Source organism: Astyanax mexicanus, chromosome 5 (genome assembly GCF_023375975.1).
Source record: "Astyanax mexicanus isolate ESR-SI-001 chromosome 5, AstMex3_surface, whole genome shotgun sequence".
NCBI lineage: Eukaryota > Metazoa > Chordata > Actinopteri > Characiformes > Acestrorhamphidae > Astyanax > Astyanax mexicanus.
The window spans coordinates 12788413-12807231 of record NC_064412.1 but is presented as its reverse complement, the minus strand read 5'-3'; the positions used below and the strand labels follow the sequence as shown (position 1 = coordinate 12807231).

The 18819-nt window shown below is 36.1% G+C and overlaps 1 protein-coding gene and 1 long non-coding RNA gene across 3 annotated transcripts in view; one reads left to right on the top strand and one right to left on the bottom strand.

The window, feature by feature from the left end:
• plxnb1b (plexin b1b) overlaps positions 1-8743 on the bottom strand; it is a 110434-nt gene extending 101691 nt beyond the window's left edge. For both annotated transcript variants that reach the window (XM_007253326.4, XM_015606903.3), the window contains exon 1: positions 8235-8743. The gene's annotated coding sequence lies outside the window, so the exon portion shown is untranslated. The remainder of the gene's footprint in view (positions 1-8234) is intronic.
• Positions 8744-15458: 6715 nt separating this feature from the next.
• On the top strand, positions 15459-18489 carry LOC111193694 (uncharacterized). The gene is made up of 3 exons (XR_002650631.2): positions 15459-15800; positions 18140-18280; positions 18429-18489. It is a non-coding gene; the product is annotated as an uncharacterized LOC111193694 (long non-coding RNA).
• The last annotated feature ends 330 nt before the right edge of the window (positions 18490-18819 follow it).

Below are 18819 nucleotides of genomic sequence, written 5' to 3'. Positions count from 1 at the left end.
ACTGTTCAGAGATCAGTATTTTCTAAATTTAGCACTTTTAATACTGCTGGAGCAGTATTATTAGAGTTAGATGCTAATCGCTAAGCGTTCACCGTTCAGAGGTGAGTTATCGGCCTGTAAGTCTGTGCTGCTTTGCCTGGCTAGCATTAGCTAGATGCTAAGCGCTAACTCTCTCAGAGGTGAGTTTTATCAGCCTGTAATCTGCTTGTTTACCGTGTTAAAACAAGCTACGGGGGACGAATCGCTAGCTAATATCTCACTGTCTTACCAGAACACGCAGGATTACTCAGTGTAACGCTGTCGTTTAAGTTTGGGTTAACTTTACTAGTTTAGGTGACTAGCTAGCGTGCTAGCGGATAGCTATGCTAACGCTGGTGCAGCAAGCCTTAGTGGACATCTGGAAATCTAAGCTTACTGTAAATAAACTGAAGCACGTTACTCACCCAAATAAACAGTTTTCAGGAGAGGAATCTGTGTAGATTAATATCCAGCACTCGTTTGACTTTGAAAGAGCTAGATTTGTATACGGAGACGCTCCACCGGCAAGCGACCACCCCCGGTGGGGGAAGGGAAACATGGCGCCACCCCTGTTCACTTTGATATAGGCACCCTTTCTAGTGTCACTTAAAGCGCCTTATAATGCGATGCGCCCTATGTATGGAAAAATAGCAGAAAATAGGCGTTCTTTGATAGTGCGTCTTATAATACGGTGCGCCTTATAGTCCGAAAAATACGGTATTTCCTTCTTTCATTAATCAGTATTGTGATATTGATTTAAGGTCATATTGCCCAGAACTACAGTAGACAAACTCTTACTGAGTAATTTATTAGGAACACTATACTAATACAATAAGGGCTGCACAATATTGGGGAAAACATGACATTGCAATAATTTTCTGTGATTTATAGGCGATAATAAAAAAATTTAGAAATCTAACCAGATTTTACCAGAAATCAGTGCTCCACCAAGTCACAATAATAGTAATAATGCAACATGTGTATTTTATTTGGCCTTTTATCAATGAGGCATGTTGTGTATATTATGTATGTATTCTTTTTATATAAAGGAGCAAAAGAAGATGCAACATTGTAGCATGATATTGCACACCTTGCGATGTGACTATTTGCAGATAACCACATTGGGATGATTATGCTAAAATTATGTATTGTGCCACCCTAAATACAATTACAATAAATTGTATAATTGAAACGCACAAAACACATTTTTTGAACATATTATAATAATGACCTGGCGTTAAATAAACAGATCACATGCACATTTCCTTTTAAGTACAAGAATGTAATTAGTTTCCTTTAACTGGATGTAATCAGCTAATTTTAAATTCAAATACTGTATTTAGAGATAATATTCAAGTAGCAATTTGTAAGAATCTGCTACTACTGATACATTTTACCAGATTTAAATAACACAATAAAACATTTTACAATATTACCTATTTTTAATTTAAATTAAAATATTTTATTGTTATGGCTTTTTGTCATACCTCCTTCATCGTGTTGACCCTCATCTGCTATGTATATGGTTCCTTTAATCTAAGCATGACACTATTCTAAAAGGACTTACTTTTTCATAGGGGAAACAACTTTTTTTTTCTTTTTTCAGTTCAGTAACACAGCCTCTTAAATTCAACTGCTCAAATATAGCACTTCTTTTATCTCAGTGTCGTAATTTCAAACAGTGCCAGTTTTATGCTGCAAGCTTTTCCCGAGGGCTCCTGTGTACACACAGATCTTATCACTGCATCCAGTGAAACTTATTTAGAAACAGTGAACAGAGCTTCTACAGGAATCTTAAGCTCATATTGAGAAGAATCTAACCCTGAAGAAGCATCTGTTTTCTCAGAGTTCTACTAACATTTCAACTCCAAAGCAGCCCCTCCCACCTTAACATCCTTTCTCATGGCATCTCCTCAAAGATAAGGTGTTTGGATTCACACAAAAGTGCCTTGTTCCAGTGCTCAACAAGTGGCCACCAGTACAACGACGCTACGAGGGTGTTACAAGCTAGTGTTCCATCTGATAACAGATGTTAGCAATTAGATACTTGTGTGTATTTAGAGCAACAGGTGTGAAAACAGTCCATTCAACTTTACATCACATTTCTGAGACATGCAGGATCCTTTTTCTTAAATCCTGTGGTTCCAGTGACCTACATAAACAGTTAAGCCACTGATTAAACCTTGAACTCTAGAAGAAAAATGTGAATGGCCACTTCACTGAGGAAAATGTGCAGGAACTCATGCAGCAAAGCTGGCTCTGAATGCTCTCAGCTGAACCCCACTGTGTTCTTCTGTAATTAGTATGAATTAATAGCTGGGTTGTTCCACATGCAGTGCACTGCTCTTAGCTCATTCACTGCTGTGTGTGTTTTCCACATTGAGTTGAGCTGAAAGGTGAAAAGCCTTCTCTGTCTCTCCACCTCCCCCTATTCCCGCAATCCAATAGGCTTGCTTTTAGTTAACAGGTCACAATCGGTCGAGCCATCAAAGGTCAAATGGCGAAGATATAATGGTAGCATTTATACTAGGGGTTAAAGGTCATTTAACAAGTCAAGACCACTTTCCCACTCTCAGATTCAGACATTGTCCAGGTGTCAGAGACGAGCAAACATGATGGTGAACATGAATGCAAAGCTAAGTACACACATACACACACGCGTGCATACACATTCACGCTGGCGTCGACTGTAGTGCTTCTTCCCGTACTAGAACAAAACGTTCACAAAAAGAAGAAGAACGGAGATGGCGTGATAATGTTTGCCTTGTTCCATCTTGATAAACATGCTTTTAGTACCAGTTGATACCAATACCCACACATATACATGTTCTGTACACCAGTGTGCTAGAATTATTCTTTGAATGGTGCAATAAAAAAAACACTTTAGAATTTTTTGAGGGTAAAAGACTCCACATCTGGACCAGCGCTTCTGTTTCTTTAGTTCTTCGTACTTACACATCTCATATTACATATTACAAACATGATTCTATATGGAACCATGACGAGTCTTCTCTGGCACAATTAAAATCACCTACTTGTCACAAATTTGCGGCTATAAATCTCAGTTAAAAAAAAAACTGAATCTTGATGAAAATACTAATGAAAGCTTGAACACATACATATCAGAACCCAGTCTTCATCTGTTCATTCACACAATAAAACAACGAGTTTAACGAGAACTAAAGAGAGCTTGCAAGATAAAATAGTCCAACAGAGTGCACCACAATGCACGGTTTAAAAGTACTTTTCAGCATACTCTGTGCAATTACACATTCTCACCAAAAACTTAGATACTGTCGCTTTAAATATAGACCTGTATGAAAATTTTCTAATGACACACTTTGTGGTAAAACCAGAACACAACCACAAATACAAAATACTAATAATAACAACAACATGTTGGTTGTACAAAATTACATAATTTCATTCATCAAAACCTCTGAAACTAAAATGTAATGAAACAAATATAGTCCACCAAAAACAGTCCACATATGTTGGTGTGATTATGGATGAGAACTGAAAAAGAAAGCTACTGAAGGAAAGATATAGTGACTCTTCCAAAAAGGTGAGCAGAATTTAAAGGGTTAAAAGGTGTCTGTATCTTGCAGAAAATACTGAGAGCTTAAAGCTCCTAGTTTTCAGAATACAGGTCAACCAATGGCACCTTAACATGCAAACATCACAATTCACACATAACTGACTGCCATCCTGCCTCTGAACACTGTCTGAGTAGACAGCATTAGTCATGTTTTAGACAAAACTCCTATCCTCACAGTTGTCTTTAACAATATGGCACCTGCAGAACACATCTGTTCAGAACCTTATAACAGAGCAAGTGATCCAAATATAATTAAATATATCATCCATATCATGTGCCAAGTTGTTTGTGGCCTTGTTTTTGTATCCTAATTTTAAATGTGTGTTTGCATTTAACACTTTACCATTTAAACCCATTTTAAAAAGAAATGAGTTGACTGATCTGGAGCAGGTTTTCCAAAAGCATCATATTCACTGATTTTAAAGATCAGTGTTTAATGTGGTGCACTATAATGCTTTCATAAAATCCAGTCCATAAAGTTCAGGCAATGCTGGGCTGCAGCGATAAACAAACTGTGTTAAAAAAAAAATACATATCTTTATTGGCCCACAATTTAAGGCAGTTTCATAAATAGTAAGGCAATAAAATCGCAGAAAATTATTGGATTGATAATACAGACATCACTTAAGTGCATGTTATGATATTTTAAATAGAACCCTTATTTCTACCGGACAATATTCTAGTAATAATCAAAACCAGATGTTTTTGAATGTCATAAACTTACTTAAGCGTAAAAAACTGCAACATGCCAAAATACAGTAGTCTGCTTCTTCGTCCATCCTTTGGGAAAGTTAAGCATGGAACATGCATTTTTCACATTACTTGGCCATTACTGAGGGGATGTATGGAAAATATTGAGGAACGATGACCCAGTTTTTTCCGAGGAATGAGCAGTGATCAGACAGAAGCCTGGGATTCCCTGGCTGAAGGCTTTTGTGTGCCGTTAAGCTGTCATTTCATTTCATTCCATTTCAGCTGGGAGGATATCAGCCCAGGACCAGATGGTTATAGGTTTAGGAATGGTAATGTGCTAAAGGAAAAAGATTGTTGTGACACCCTCAGTAATAACATTCAGCGGAGCAGCAAAAACGAGCTGACTTCTCCCAAAGACAACTAACCACATTCTCCCCTCTTCATCTAGACTCCTCATTTGCGAATCTCCCTACAGGCCTAATTTCGACCCAAGGCCCATCGAGAAAAAAAAAAAATACACCACCCCCAATCCACCAGTACACACACACACACACACACACACACACACACACACACTACAGTATGCAAGACTGCAGCTCTTGGTGATATGCTAATTCCTTTCCCTTCTCCCCCGTGTGCCTGGATAATAACTTCCCTTCCAAATACATTATCCCTTTCAGGAGAGAGAGGCACTGCAGCACAGTGCTGTGCAGTATGGGTCATTTTCAATATCACAATATTTGAAAATGTATCAATATATCCCGGTAGTACTTGTTAAACAAGTTTTTCTACTATATTATTTCATTTTATATTATTTTTAATTATTAATACTAGAGGTGTGCCAAAAAATCGATTCACATAAGAATCTTGATTCTCATTTACTACGATTCAGAATCGATTTAAAATGTCCCAAAATCGATTCTGAGGGGCGGGTTTTGGACTGATTTTGGGCTGGGTATTTTTGTTGGACCTGGCAACCCGCTTGTCCCTTCAAACCGAGGTCTTCCAGACCCACACAGAGCGTAGTAGGTGTTTGAGAATCACCGGTAAGATGGCAGAACAAGCACTATATTACCTTAGATTAACGTGTAGTTTTAATGTTTTATGGCAGAATGCTTCATAACAAGCATAAAAAAGATCGCTAGTAGTTAGTTTCAGTAACTGTTAGCTAGCTAACAAGCTAACTTTCCAGTTCCACCTTAAATAACGCTACAGGTGGCTGCGGGCTGCAGCATTTAAGGCGGAACGGAAAAATAACAATAAGCTAATCAGAGCTAATTTCAGCTCCTCATCACAGAGGAATTAAGGAATGGACAATATGAATTAATTTCTCCACCTCCTGCCCCCTTTCTGAAGAAATACAACGACCTTAAATTAACTAGTTAATCAGCAGCTGCTCCTGAACTTTAGCGCTCCACTGCTATCATCACATCAGCCCAGCAGCGTCACCTACACACCACCGCTAGTAGCCAGGTAATAAAGCAGTGTTATTTATTATTTATTTATTGTTCATTAACGTCATTGTGATATCCCAGTGATTCCTCTGTCACTGAGGACCCACATTCCTGCACATTTTATTGTTTTTGTAACACATTACTTGCTCCAGGACCAGTGTATATTATGGAGGGTTTTTTTTCAATAAGATTCATAAGCCAGAAGCAGAAATTTTTATAATTCAAATCGTTTTGAATCAAAAATCGATTTTGAATCGAATCGTGGCCCCCAAAATCGGAATCGAATCGAATCGTGAGATAGTAATCGATTCCCACCCCTAATTAATACATTAAAATAAATTATTATTAATTTATTTTATATTATACATTATAAACCTGACTATAGTATGTTTGGATTGGTCTATTTTGCAATGCTGCCCCTGTAAATGTTAAAAGGAAAAGCGGAGTTCTAGAAAAGGACAGTAACTATTAAGGATGCACTTGATATTAAATTATATCCGTACCCAATATGACCAATATTTCAAACTGATCACACTACTACAACTGGTCCATGCTGCTTTAAAATTAATTGGTTTAAGCTATCTTTTTAAGTAAAAAAATTGCACCTGCATGTCTACTCTCTGTGTGTTATAAATATGTATATTGCCACTGGCATCAGATTTGGAAGATATGTACATATATAATATCTGATATCAGCATAGGCCTGGAAATTCCCAAATGGGTGTATCCCTACTAATATTTATTGTGTGTGTAATTAGACATTTGTATATATTTCAATGGTTCTTTCCAGCAGAGGACTTACAAAGCAATCAACTATAATGTCTCAATGAGCTATTTCACAATACAACAAAGCATACCTTTTTCCAAATTACCCAGATATCTTAAGCACAAAGCTTGCTCTTGCAACAGAAATGGAGCAGGTCTTTTTTTTATTTAAGACAATCACGACTTGGGGCTTAAATTACCTGAAATTACCTGGGCTTAAAATACCTGTCTGGTTACCATGAGCTAAATGCACACCAGGACAAGAGTATACCATTAGATATATAGATGGGTATTCAATTCAAGGTTATAATACTAATCAAATTCGATCAAAAATATTACTAAGAAGTAGGGGTGTGAGACATTGTATCGTACATCACAATATCTGCAAAAAATTAACAACAAAAAAGTAATATTGCAATGTTCTTGAAAGCAGTCCATTTTGTATGTGTTTTGCCATGTACTGTATTTACTTTCATGTTTGCAGTTTACTTAGATTTGTGGTAGAGTTTTAGTTGCTACACTACATTCCATTCAATTATTTTTGCTATATTTTCTATTCTCTTAAACTGATTTTGTATAAAATAATAGTAGTCTTGGTAAGTTACTGTTAACAGAATAGACAAATGTGTCTAGATTTTTTTTGTTTCTACTGAATGTTTGAAACTGCTTATTCATACTACCACATAATACTATTATTGTCATAGTATAATTTTATAATTGAAAGAAAATCATTTTTGCCAAGATTATCATTATCGCAAAAATACCCTGAAATATCGTGATTTTGTTTAAGGGCCATATCGCCCACCCCTACTACTAAGATGATGTCTGAAATTAGGGGGAAAAAATATAAATCACAGCATGCCTACACATATTCACCTGTGTCTGACCTAGACAGCATGACCAAATATAAAACAGGTTTGCTTTTTGTGCTAAATAACAACACAATAAAGCATTTGTGCGCTTTATGATTGTGACCACGCCCACCGGACGTCAGCACACCTGTGTCATTAAAGCAGAACAAGCAAAGCATGTGACTCCGCCCCCTCAGGAGCAAACAGAGGTCAGTGTCTGTTATTAAAACAGAAATGAACAGAAAATAGGTGAAGATATGAATAGAGTTTACTTATTGTATCAGTATGGAAGGTTAATAGAACTAATTGTTATAAAAAGTAAGAATATGTTCATATGTCCAGTAGTATCCAGCTGTATAACTGACTGTATAGATAAGTGGAAGTTGTGGAAGTAACCTTTTGTAATGTGGACTAGCTACGTCAGAGAAACTTGTGGCTGAAGTTGTAAAATTCACCTTGCAAAGAGGAACAAAACATACTCACTTCAGTGTGCTGGGCAGTTAACTCTTTCTCGGGAGGTTTAAAAGCACATAAACAAACCAAACTTGTACTCTGGACCCCAGTGTAGGCAGACAAGCAGACGGACTTGCTCCCTGACTGACTGACTGACTGGCTGTGTAATGTTAACATGCAACCAACCTGCCCAGCAATAGCCCTATGTAACGTTATAGTAGTCCTCGAACTGGTCTTGTTTCTATATTTTAAACGTTTTTACTACAAACAAACCAAACCACATCAGTCCAGCTGACCCAGGACAGACAGACTATGAGCCCGAAAGCAAGCAGTGTTTTCAGTGCGCTGAAAAAATCCAGTTTAAACAGTTTTAAACACGAAACACAGTCTAGACTCACTCACCTTGAGTCGCGCGCAGCTTTAGCTCCACGGTCTGTTGCTGCTGCTGCTTTTGCTCCCTACTCCCAAACTAAATCCACAGCCCTGTGAAGTGAGCTGAACTGAGGGGGGGAGGCTGCTGGTTGGCGGTGGTGTGTTGGTGGTGGGGGTAGCAGTAGCAAGTCCTCCGGCTTATCCAGTTCATAAGCAGCCGAGAACCTCAAAATCCCTCAAAACGTTTACCAGAAAGCCAGAGCAGAAATTCCACAGTTGTAACAAGTAAAAAAAGTTACTTTTTATATCTGTTCTACTGTTTTCCTTCCCCTTTCGGTCGTTTTTAAAAGAAAGCAAAAAGTCCAAGAATAAGTTGTATTTGCTGTAGTCTTCAGTCCTCAGTTAAAGAAGCGTTAAAAGCGTATTAAACAGGGCAGCGGCTGTTTCTCCTGCTCCTGCGTCTCCTCGCTGCGCGGTGTTAATCACATGGAGCCGGTGAAACACTGGGGCGAATGAAGAGGTTCCGTAGGACTGATTGACCTCCGAAGGGCAGCCCTCCGCGCGTGCAGATCTTAAAGGGGGTGGGGCTTCAACAGCAGGCTGGTGGCCCCCACTCAGACTCCTCAATGGAATCGCTCTTTTTCTTAAAAGGGCCACAGATTGTGTCCAAAGGTTTCATATTACCACTTTAAATACAGCTCTGTAAAAATTAAGAGACCACCTCAGTTTCTGAATCAGTTCCTCTGATTTTGCTATTTATAGCTATATGTTTAAGTAAAATGAACATTGTTGTTTATTTTATAAACTACAGATAACATTTCTCCCAAATTCCAAATAAAAATATTGTCATTTAGATCATTATTTACAAAAAATGAGAAATGAAGATGAAGATATTTCAGCCCTCAAATAAGGCAAAGAAAACAAGTTCATATTTATAAAGTTTTAAGAGAAAACAATATTTGGTGGAATAACCCCGGTTTTTAATCACAGTTTTAATGCATCTTGGAATGTTCTCCTCCACCAGTCTTACACATGTTTTTGGATAACTTTATGCCACTCCTGGTGCAAAAATGCAAGCAGTTCAGCTTAGTTTGATAGCTTTTAATCATCTATCTTCCTCTTGATTATAGAGGATTCTAGAGGTTTTCTCATTTATTAAAATCAAAGAAATTCATGTTTCTTTGATTTATTTTTGAGTCTCTTATTTTTTTTCAAGAGCTGTACATTGTTCATGCAAAAATCATATAGTCTTTAGAGATTAAATAAATAAATAAATAAATAATATAATTTAATAACAATCCAAATTGCTGCAAAACTTAAAATGCATAATGTTATCTCTAAGTCAGATATGTGAATGATTACATGTGTGTTCTATTACAGAAGTAGTGGTATACACTGGAAATTCTAGCATAGGTCTACTGAATTCTTTCACCTGTACACTACATACAGTGTGATGCATTATATGTGTTTGATAGTAAAATATATAGAGAATAAAAGATAATGTTGAGATATTGACCATTTCAAGCTAATGTATGCTACAATTCCCAATGTATACCATAGTGCAATAAGGTGGTGTTGTGTCAGAGGTCCTTTACATGCTCAATTAACTGACATCTTAGCGGGCACATCATGGAACTGAGAGAAGCCAGGTGGTCATTTCAACTAATTGCCCACCAGATACTATATGCTGTCCATCAGACAGCCATTGTCACATTTGTTTGATGTAGTGCGTGAACAAGAATTCTGTACTGCTTTATACTGGAACTGTATTGTCTTCTATTAGGGATCTGATGATGGTCAGGTTTGAGCATGGATGCCTTGTGGTGAGCACTTCAATCCTGCCTTTAGTGGCCCAACTGCTGTTGTGATGATCTAAGAAGCCATCACATATGACAGTTGGCTGCCCCTAGTTGTGATACAAGGGATGTTAACAGTTGGTCATATATTTGTCCAAGACCTACTGCAGCCACATGTGTTGCCTCTCATGGCTGGAGTTCCAGCTGACTTTTTTCAGTAGGATAATGCCCACCCACACACAGCCAGGGTTTCCCAGGAATGTCTCTACCAGATTGAAGCATACTTATTAGCCACCAATTTAGCACCTATGGACCCAGCTGGGACACCAGATTCACTAATATATGAGTGTGTAGGATCCCTACAATTCCATCTACAACATCTGTGATCAAATGTGTTGTAGGATTACCTATGGAACCTGCATGTATTGTTACACAGTTAGATAAAAGGGTAAATAGCCTGTAACATTAGGCTGTCGAACAATTAAACTGTTTTATCTAGACTAATGGAGCTTCATCCAATATTTCTGAGATAAACTGAAGTGATGTTTGGGATCTAGAACTGATTATTTATCATCATTACCTGACCTCCCCAGTGCCCTGGTGCTTAAATGCCACAAATCCTTACACCATCTACACCAGCATCTACTGAGTAAATGGCAGAAGGTAAAGGCTGTTTTAGCAGCAGATGGTGGCATAGTTTTTTTTTTTTTTTTTTTTTTTTTTTTTTTTTTTTAAATGCTATTAGGCATTAAAATGTAATTTCTATGCAGAATATATGTCAGCAAATACACACCTTACACTAATGTTGTTTGGTTTTGTGTTGGCATGCAAGGCTCTGAGCTTCATTCATCTTAGTCAAGTTTTACATATAAATTGATGTATGTTGGTTATTACCTACCCATGTTGCCCCACCCCCAACTCTCCATTATTAAATCAAATCTGCACCCCTGATGTACAGTATATATAAATAACAATTTAACTGCCTCCTTAACTGTAAATGGTTTTATTTAGATACGGACAATATTCTCCTCTCCTTTAAGAACACTGAACATTAGTGATTCAATGTATTCCTCTCCCAAGGACTAATAATCAGCCCACCCACATCTCGGCACCCATTGTGATCAAAAGCGGCCTCCTGAAACACAGAAACACACACTCACACACATACACACACTAATGAGAGGGGATTATAAAGGAAAGATTGAGCAAAACAAGATTCTGCTCTTATATAAGGAGTACAGTGTCTTCGGCTCGTTTTACACTTTCCCTCTCAGTGTGTATAGCCGAGTGTGTTCGGGGCTGGGTCTGCTAATGCCTTGCATAAAGGGGGTTGGGGGGTGGGCTAAAGTTGTGTGAATGAGGTGGCCTGTCTGTCGGGCCTGCAAAACAGCATTCATGAGGCACCAAACACTACCCCATTCATATGGCCAGGGTGGGCAACACACATAGGCGCATACATACACACAAATACACACCTTTTCATACAGACATTAGCTAGCAGTGGGAAAAGAGGTTTGAGAGCAGATTGAAATCTGATTATTAATTAAATTAATGTGATATTAAATAATGGAAAAAACTAATAATCACTGCACAAAGACATATACACAATGTGAGTACAACAAATGGAGAAAGATTGAATATGAACATTTTTGTATTAAATGTGCTGATGTGTTGTATTATAAATACAGTGAGAAGACAATGAAATCCACTGTCCTGATTTTATTTTATTGTGGGATTAAGATCAGGGATCACCGCTCTCATCATGAGGTTACACACAAGCCAGAAAAAAATCAGGGTTACAACACAAATCAGATTAGAATCCAGGTGTCCAGAAACGAAATGTGGGACAAACAAATGAACTACAGCCATTCAAATGAGATCATCCCTAACCAGGTGGTCACAGGAAACATGCAAACACCACGGAGCTCTACAGCAAATATGAGGAAATGTGCACAGAGGATTAGAGCACTGTAACAAATTCTTCTAGAACAGAGGTTCTCCATTTAGATTCCCCAGAATCTTTCCACAGCAAAGTTTCACACTCCCACCCCAGCAGAGGGGCTTCCTTAGCTAATTAACAATCCATTCAGAACACTAATGGGAGTGTTAGAGCAGGAAAAAAGTAATACAATTTGCATTACAATGGTACTCAAGGGCCAGGATGGAGAATACTTCTCACATGAGATCTTGCTCTCCCTCTTGTGGTTAATCAGTGAAGAACAGCTTGTTTAGTTTTATTTATTTATGTTTTTTTTTTATTTGTTTTTTTTATCATGTTTAGATTTTTTCAGTTTTTGTTAGTTAGAAGTGCTGTCAGGCGATTGAAAAACAATATCTTATTAATGTCATGCTCTGTGATTAATTAATCTAAATTATGATTAATCATCAAAGTATTTTAAACTGTACAATTAAATTGAATTACATATGAAGAGCAAATTAATGAATGAATAACTGGCCTAGATGTAAAAGCTCCCAGTAATGAACATCATTTAGTAACAGATGCTGTAATTAAGTATATATTTTGTGTATCTTACAGTGTATATCTACACCAATTTATATAGTTATCTACAGTACCAGTCCAAAAAATTGGACACAAGTTTTTCATTATTGAAAAAGAAATCTGCATTGTAGATTAATACTAAAGTCACCAAAACTATAAAGAAAAACATGTGGAATTAGTAAACAAAAAGGTGTTAAACTAACCAAAATATGTTTTTTTTATATTTTAGATTCTTCAAAGTAGCACCTCTTGCTTAGAAAAAAGCACTGCACCTCTTCTCTCAGTCAGCTTTATGAGGTAGAGTCACCTGGAATGGCTTTCAGTTAACAGCTGTGCCTTGCCAAGAATGAATGATTTGAATTTTCTTCCCCTCTTAACGTGTTTGAGAGCATCAGTTGTGTTGTGAAAAGGTAGAGTTATACAGAGGTATACAGTAAATAGCTATATTTGACTATTGTTCTAATTATTCAATGAACCCTTTAACAGGCCAGGATTTTTGTTAATAGTCTGCCTGACATTTCACCACTAAATTTCGAGGATTTCTATTCAAGCATTACATAAAAAGTTTTCATTTGTGATAAGGAACATTACTGAAAATCATACTTGTTATTGTATTAGAAAATATAATAATACATATTTAAGTAAATCTAGTAATGTCAAAATATAATGAATAAAATCATAAAATTGGTTCTTTCCTGAACTTCACTTTAAAATAAATATTTTCTGAATACAAATCAAACAGTTCATGCCCTCCAAACCTGTTGATTCGTTATGTTTGTCTAGTTTTTAAGTCTATTTTCAAATCTGCAGAATTTTGGTTTGATTCCTGTTACTGATCTGAAATTATTAAGTGAAGTAGAGAGAAAACTTTTAAAGCCCTTAAATTTTCACAATGTAAATAACTACTCCTGTAGCCCGTAAACGGGGCAAAGCATTTTACGGGTTAAGTAAAGAAAGAAATGAAGGTCAGTCAATCTGAAAAAATCCAAGAACCTACAAATTATCTTCAAGTGCAGTCATAAATACCATCAAAAATGGTATGATGAAACTGGCGCTTATCAGGACGACCCAAGAAAAGAAAGAAAAGAATAAGTTCATCAGAGTAACCAGCCTTAGAAACCGCAAGTTATCAGCACCCCAGATAAGAGCACCTAAATGCTTCAAAGAATATTTGTGTTGTGTAACACCTTTTAGTTAATACATGATTCCTTATGTGATGCTTCATAGACTTCAATATTAATTTACAATGTATTGAAAAAAAAAACATTATGTGGTTATAAAATGTATGTCCTCTTCTTTGCAGTGCATTAAGTGTTTTTCCTTAATATACTGTAGCTCAGATAGATAAGATTTTTGTTTTTGAAAACAATAACCACAACTTTCCATGTCATTGTCTTGTGGCTGAAACTAAACCACACTGCAAGAATTTGCTCTTTTACTGTGATGCACCACATCTTTTAGAGCTTAGGTCAGCAGGAAGAGAGAACAACAAGTCTGTTGGCCGGATATTATTTGGGTGGTAAACCATCCACAGCAGTGCAGCAGCAGTGATATGGTATTGATATAGTCATATATATAAGACACTTTTTGAGAGTTGTAAAGTTGAAGCTGATTTGCCAGAAAAAAAAGCCAATAAAATTTCTATACACCCTAAGATGATTAAATAAGCTACACTGAATAAGCTACACTGCATGGCCAGTTTTGCTCTGTGTCAGCATATTTCAGGTCTGTGCGCATTTTAACCACAAACACATTTTGACAAAAAAAGGTCGTCCGGTGTGACAGTCAAAGAGTGCAACAACAATACAGCAAGTGTGATAGGGCCGACCAGTGGATGTACATATGTATGCATGTACGTATGCATGTAGTCATTGTGGTGGGCAATGTGTGAGGTTTGTGTGAACATTCAAGGAAAACCTTTAGACGTGTTTTCTACAGAACTACCAGCATGGAGACAATTTACCTTGTGCTGCTTATTTTACACAGTAAGTGCTTTTGTCTTGTTGTAAATGAGTGTCTGCCTTTTTAGGTTTATGTTTATATTATGTATATTACTCAATGTGAAATTATTTTACTTTTTCAGTATATTGTCACATACAATTTGCAATACAAAAATACAATACAAAACAATATATTCACAATAAAAATGTATGCACTTTAATTTACTAATAATTATGTCATTTATTTGAGTTGTTTGGATTTATTTTATGTAATTTGACTGAAATCCTCATGACTGAACTAAAAATGGAAAAGGATTACTTTATGTGTGTAAGAATTTGGCCACCTGGTTTATACAATATATTTTATTCAAATACTAAATAATTTTTTACCTCTACCTTCTACCTCTACATTTTTAAATATGCAAAATATATAACTATGCATTGATTTGCACTGATTTTAACATACATTGTAGGAACAAAACATAACACAGTGCAAACTAGCTGAATTGTTTAAAAAAAAACAATGCCCACCATTGGTTCCATGAATTTTAAGAGAATAAAGTGAATATAGTGAATATAGTGTTTTGCTTTCACAAATATGTTAAGCAATGTAACATTAATTGTGCATGAATGTGAAGAACATATTATTTGATGAGAGGTGTCCATACTTTTAGAAAGAATTGTCCAATTTTCAAACCAGCTCTGCTCTTTATTTTGGAAATATATGAAAATATGTACAATATATGTTACTGTCACATGAAAACCTTGTAACTCAAAAATTACAATTTTACAGAAAAAGGACAAATATTCCAGATTTTTGAGCATTTCTATTAGTTTAGACTTCTTAACCATAAAAAATGACAAAAATGTGTTTTTTTAAGACAGTAGCCAAATACTTCTTTCATTTGCATAAACATAAACTCCTAATATCACACTAATTAGTCAAAACCTAAAACATAATCTGGTTAACTAGATGCAACTGTCCCTAATCAGCATCATATCTTTCTATTAGTCTCCTTTAGTCATTCAGCACAAGTTCACACAGTACACGGGGAGCAGAGCAGAGAGCTCAGACTGAAGTGCAGAGAGAAGCATGCCGACAGGACCGTGTGGTACGGACAGAGGTGCAGTCAACTTCCCTTCATTATTGTTGCTGTTATTGGCTCAGATCAACCTCCATTTCATCCAGTGTTCATCCGAGGTTCTGAGTCAAACTTCAATATTGCATGGGATGCAAATGCAGCATCGGTTAGCCTGGAAATTAAGAACTTCAGCGACTCTGATCAAGGGTTCTACTACTGCAGCGTAGGTGATGAAGCGTACACAATTATTGGATCTGGATATACTGTAACTCTAAAAGGTAACAAATTACTCTATGCATCAATATTGCAGTATGTTTAGTATGTCTTGTACTGGTCAAATACTTGAAATACATAAAAATCAAAATACCACAAATGTATATAATATAAATGTAGAGTATATTATAATAATTACAATTATAATTTTACAGATGTAACTATACAGTATGTTATAATAAAGTAACATCTTAGATTTTGAATATTGTAAATGTCCCTGTTGCATTTTTTACACTCCTGGCATTCTCTCAAATAACACCATGAAAATCCTCCCTTTTTTTGTAAGGTATATTATGACCCTGTCATCTGATGACAATTAATGTTTGCGCAAATGTGTCTGAAGCTGGACTTCCTAAATAGCATCAAATGCATTTTGTTAGTTTAATCACAACAGCTCTTTCATTAATAATACTAAGTTAGCATTATTAATGAATATATTAAATAGATTTCAAAAGACCAGACAGATCACCTTGGGGACGTTATGCAGAACCTGAGCTATTTACAGTGAAAGGGGCATTGCATAACAAAAATGGCATATATAGTCCTATACTGCTGCTGAAATCTAATCTTCCAGCTTATTGTTCTCAACATTCCTTAATTCTGGCATCACTGAGAAGATGAAATGTAGCTGTAGCTGAGGTGTGGATGTTGGTAAATGAGGATGATGCCAGGACTTGTTTAGTATAGTACCACAGCTATTTCTTTTTGAACCTGGAAAAAAATATTCTGTGACTACATGCTAACAGAAGTTTAGAACATGGACATCTTCGCTTAGAACAGTGTTCTTAAACTTTTTCCGTAATGCCCAAAGTCTTTATAGGTGAGTCAGTTTACCCTGCGGCCATCTTTGCAATGCCACCTCCGGGCAGTTATTTCCACTCATACCAGACCAGAAACAAAACAAAAATACTGCAAACCAAAGGTCTAATCACCATTTCAGCAACATGTTTTGAATCACTGATAAAGCAGGAGAAAAAAAACACATTAAGAGTTTAAAGCGTTTGGCTCCTGTACACATTTTAGTGTGCTGGTTGCACTGAGACTCATACTGCACTGAGATGAAGTGCAGTATGCAAAAATTTAAATTTAAACTTTATATGACCCTTTGTGTCTGCTGCCATGATCTTCATTTACTGCTGCACCTGCTGTTGACCTGCATCTGTGCTGTGCATCCAAATTAAAACAAAGTGTTTAAAAGTGTAAAGATGAATTTTCCTTGTTCAGCATAAAAGTAGTTTTCTGTTCTACTGTAAAAAAAAAAAAAAAAAAAAAAAACTTATTATGTAAAATTATTACATTTTTTCCTGGTTTACGACGCCACCCAATATATACAATATCCTGCATAAAATATTTATTTTTTAGAATGAGCGAGTACGAGAGAGCACACACAAGGAAAATTCATGCTTAGTTAACCACTGAGGTTTGTAAGTGTGTGAAAGAGAGGAAGAGAGAAAGATGCAGATACAGTGTCATACAATGCTATGACAGAAAGCTGGTTGTTTGCTCAGGGGTATTTTACTCATGTCCTGTTTGTTCAGGGGATGAAACCAGCAACCTTCTGGTGTAATGGCCAATACCATAGCCTTTAGGCCATCATAATTCACTGTTAATTTTTAAAAACCAGAGAAAGCCTTTAACTTACATTGATTTCTGATTGATTGATGGATGGAGGGATTTTACTTGATTTAAATGAAAGTATGTCAGGGAGAGCAGGCAGGAAGACGAGAAGGTGGACGTAAAAGCAGGTAAGCAATAATTTATTAAATAAATAACAAACAAATAAACAAAGAACAAAGAAACAAACCAAAACAAACGAGTGAAACAAGAGAACATAAACCTAAACAAACAAACAGGGAGGCTAACGGAGGGAAACAAACTAATAACCACGACTATGTAAAGAAAACAAAACAGAACAAGGAAATAAACAAGAAACAAGAAATAAATAAAAGAAGATAAATACTGAAATAAACAAGGAATAAACAAAGGCAAAGGCTACGAAAAACGAGAAAGCAAACGCGGGAATGACAAACAACAGGGGTTAGTGCAAAGACTGACGAGGACATACTAAACACGAACACCTGGGGTAAGGGTGGATCTAAAAATGGGACACACGTGAATGGAAATATACTGGGGAAGAAACACAGAGGAGCACAGGACACGTGGGGGAAAACACACAGAGACATGAGAACAGAAAAGAAACAGGACAGGGACGTGACAATGAATAATTTCCACAAACGTTTCACACATCAGCAAAATCATAGATTAGTAAATATCAGAAGACAAAATTGTGTTGTAAAGTATAATTTATTGGTTTAGAAATTATGCATTCTTTTTTTTTTTACAGAGACGGCCAATACACCCACACAGGCCCCAGCGACACTCATAGTTCATGAAGAAAAGGAATCATGGCAGTGGCATACAGTGGCTATTTGGCCTGTAATCTGTTTTACAGTGTCTGGAATAGCTTTGTGGGGTATTTATGAAAGTAAGTTATTGTTAATAATATATTTAATGAAGCAAAGACATTATGTTAAACTGTCATGTGTGGAATACTAACAGTTAGTAATAGAATTTTAGGTAAAATATGAAGCAAATGTTTGCAGCTCAGTGTGATTTATTTTTTTTCTTTTCAGTACAAAAACAACCAAGGTCTAAAAAGGTTTGTGGAATTTGTATGTGACTATTTTCTTTACCTTTGTGGAAGATACTAGATATTTATATTTTTCTTTACATTTCAATTTAAGATGACTTATGATTTAATATTATCTGAATAATTTGTTTTTCAGAAACACAAAGGAGTTTACACAACAGTTTACTACACATCATCTTAAAGACCAACAACAGAGTTTCTTTGTTATTCATTACAGAGTCTGGAAGACAAGACTACAGATAAAATAAACGTCAAATTAGTTAATAGGCTGTAATGGATATCCATATATATGATGTTAATACAACATAGAAAATGAGCTAATTATTAAGCTAATTATTGCTAATAAATGTTTGTCATGTTTCAAATAGGGGTTT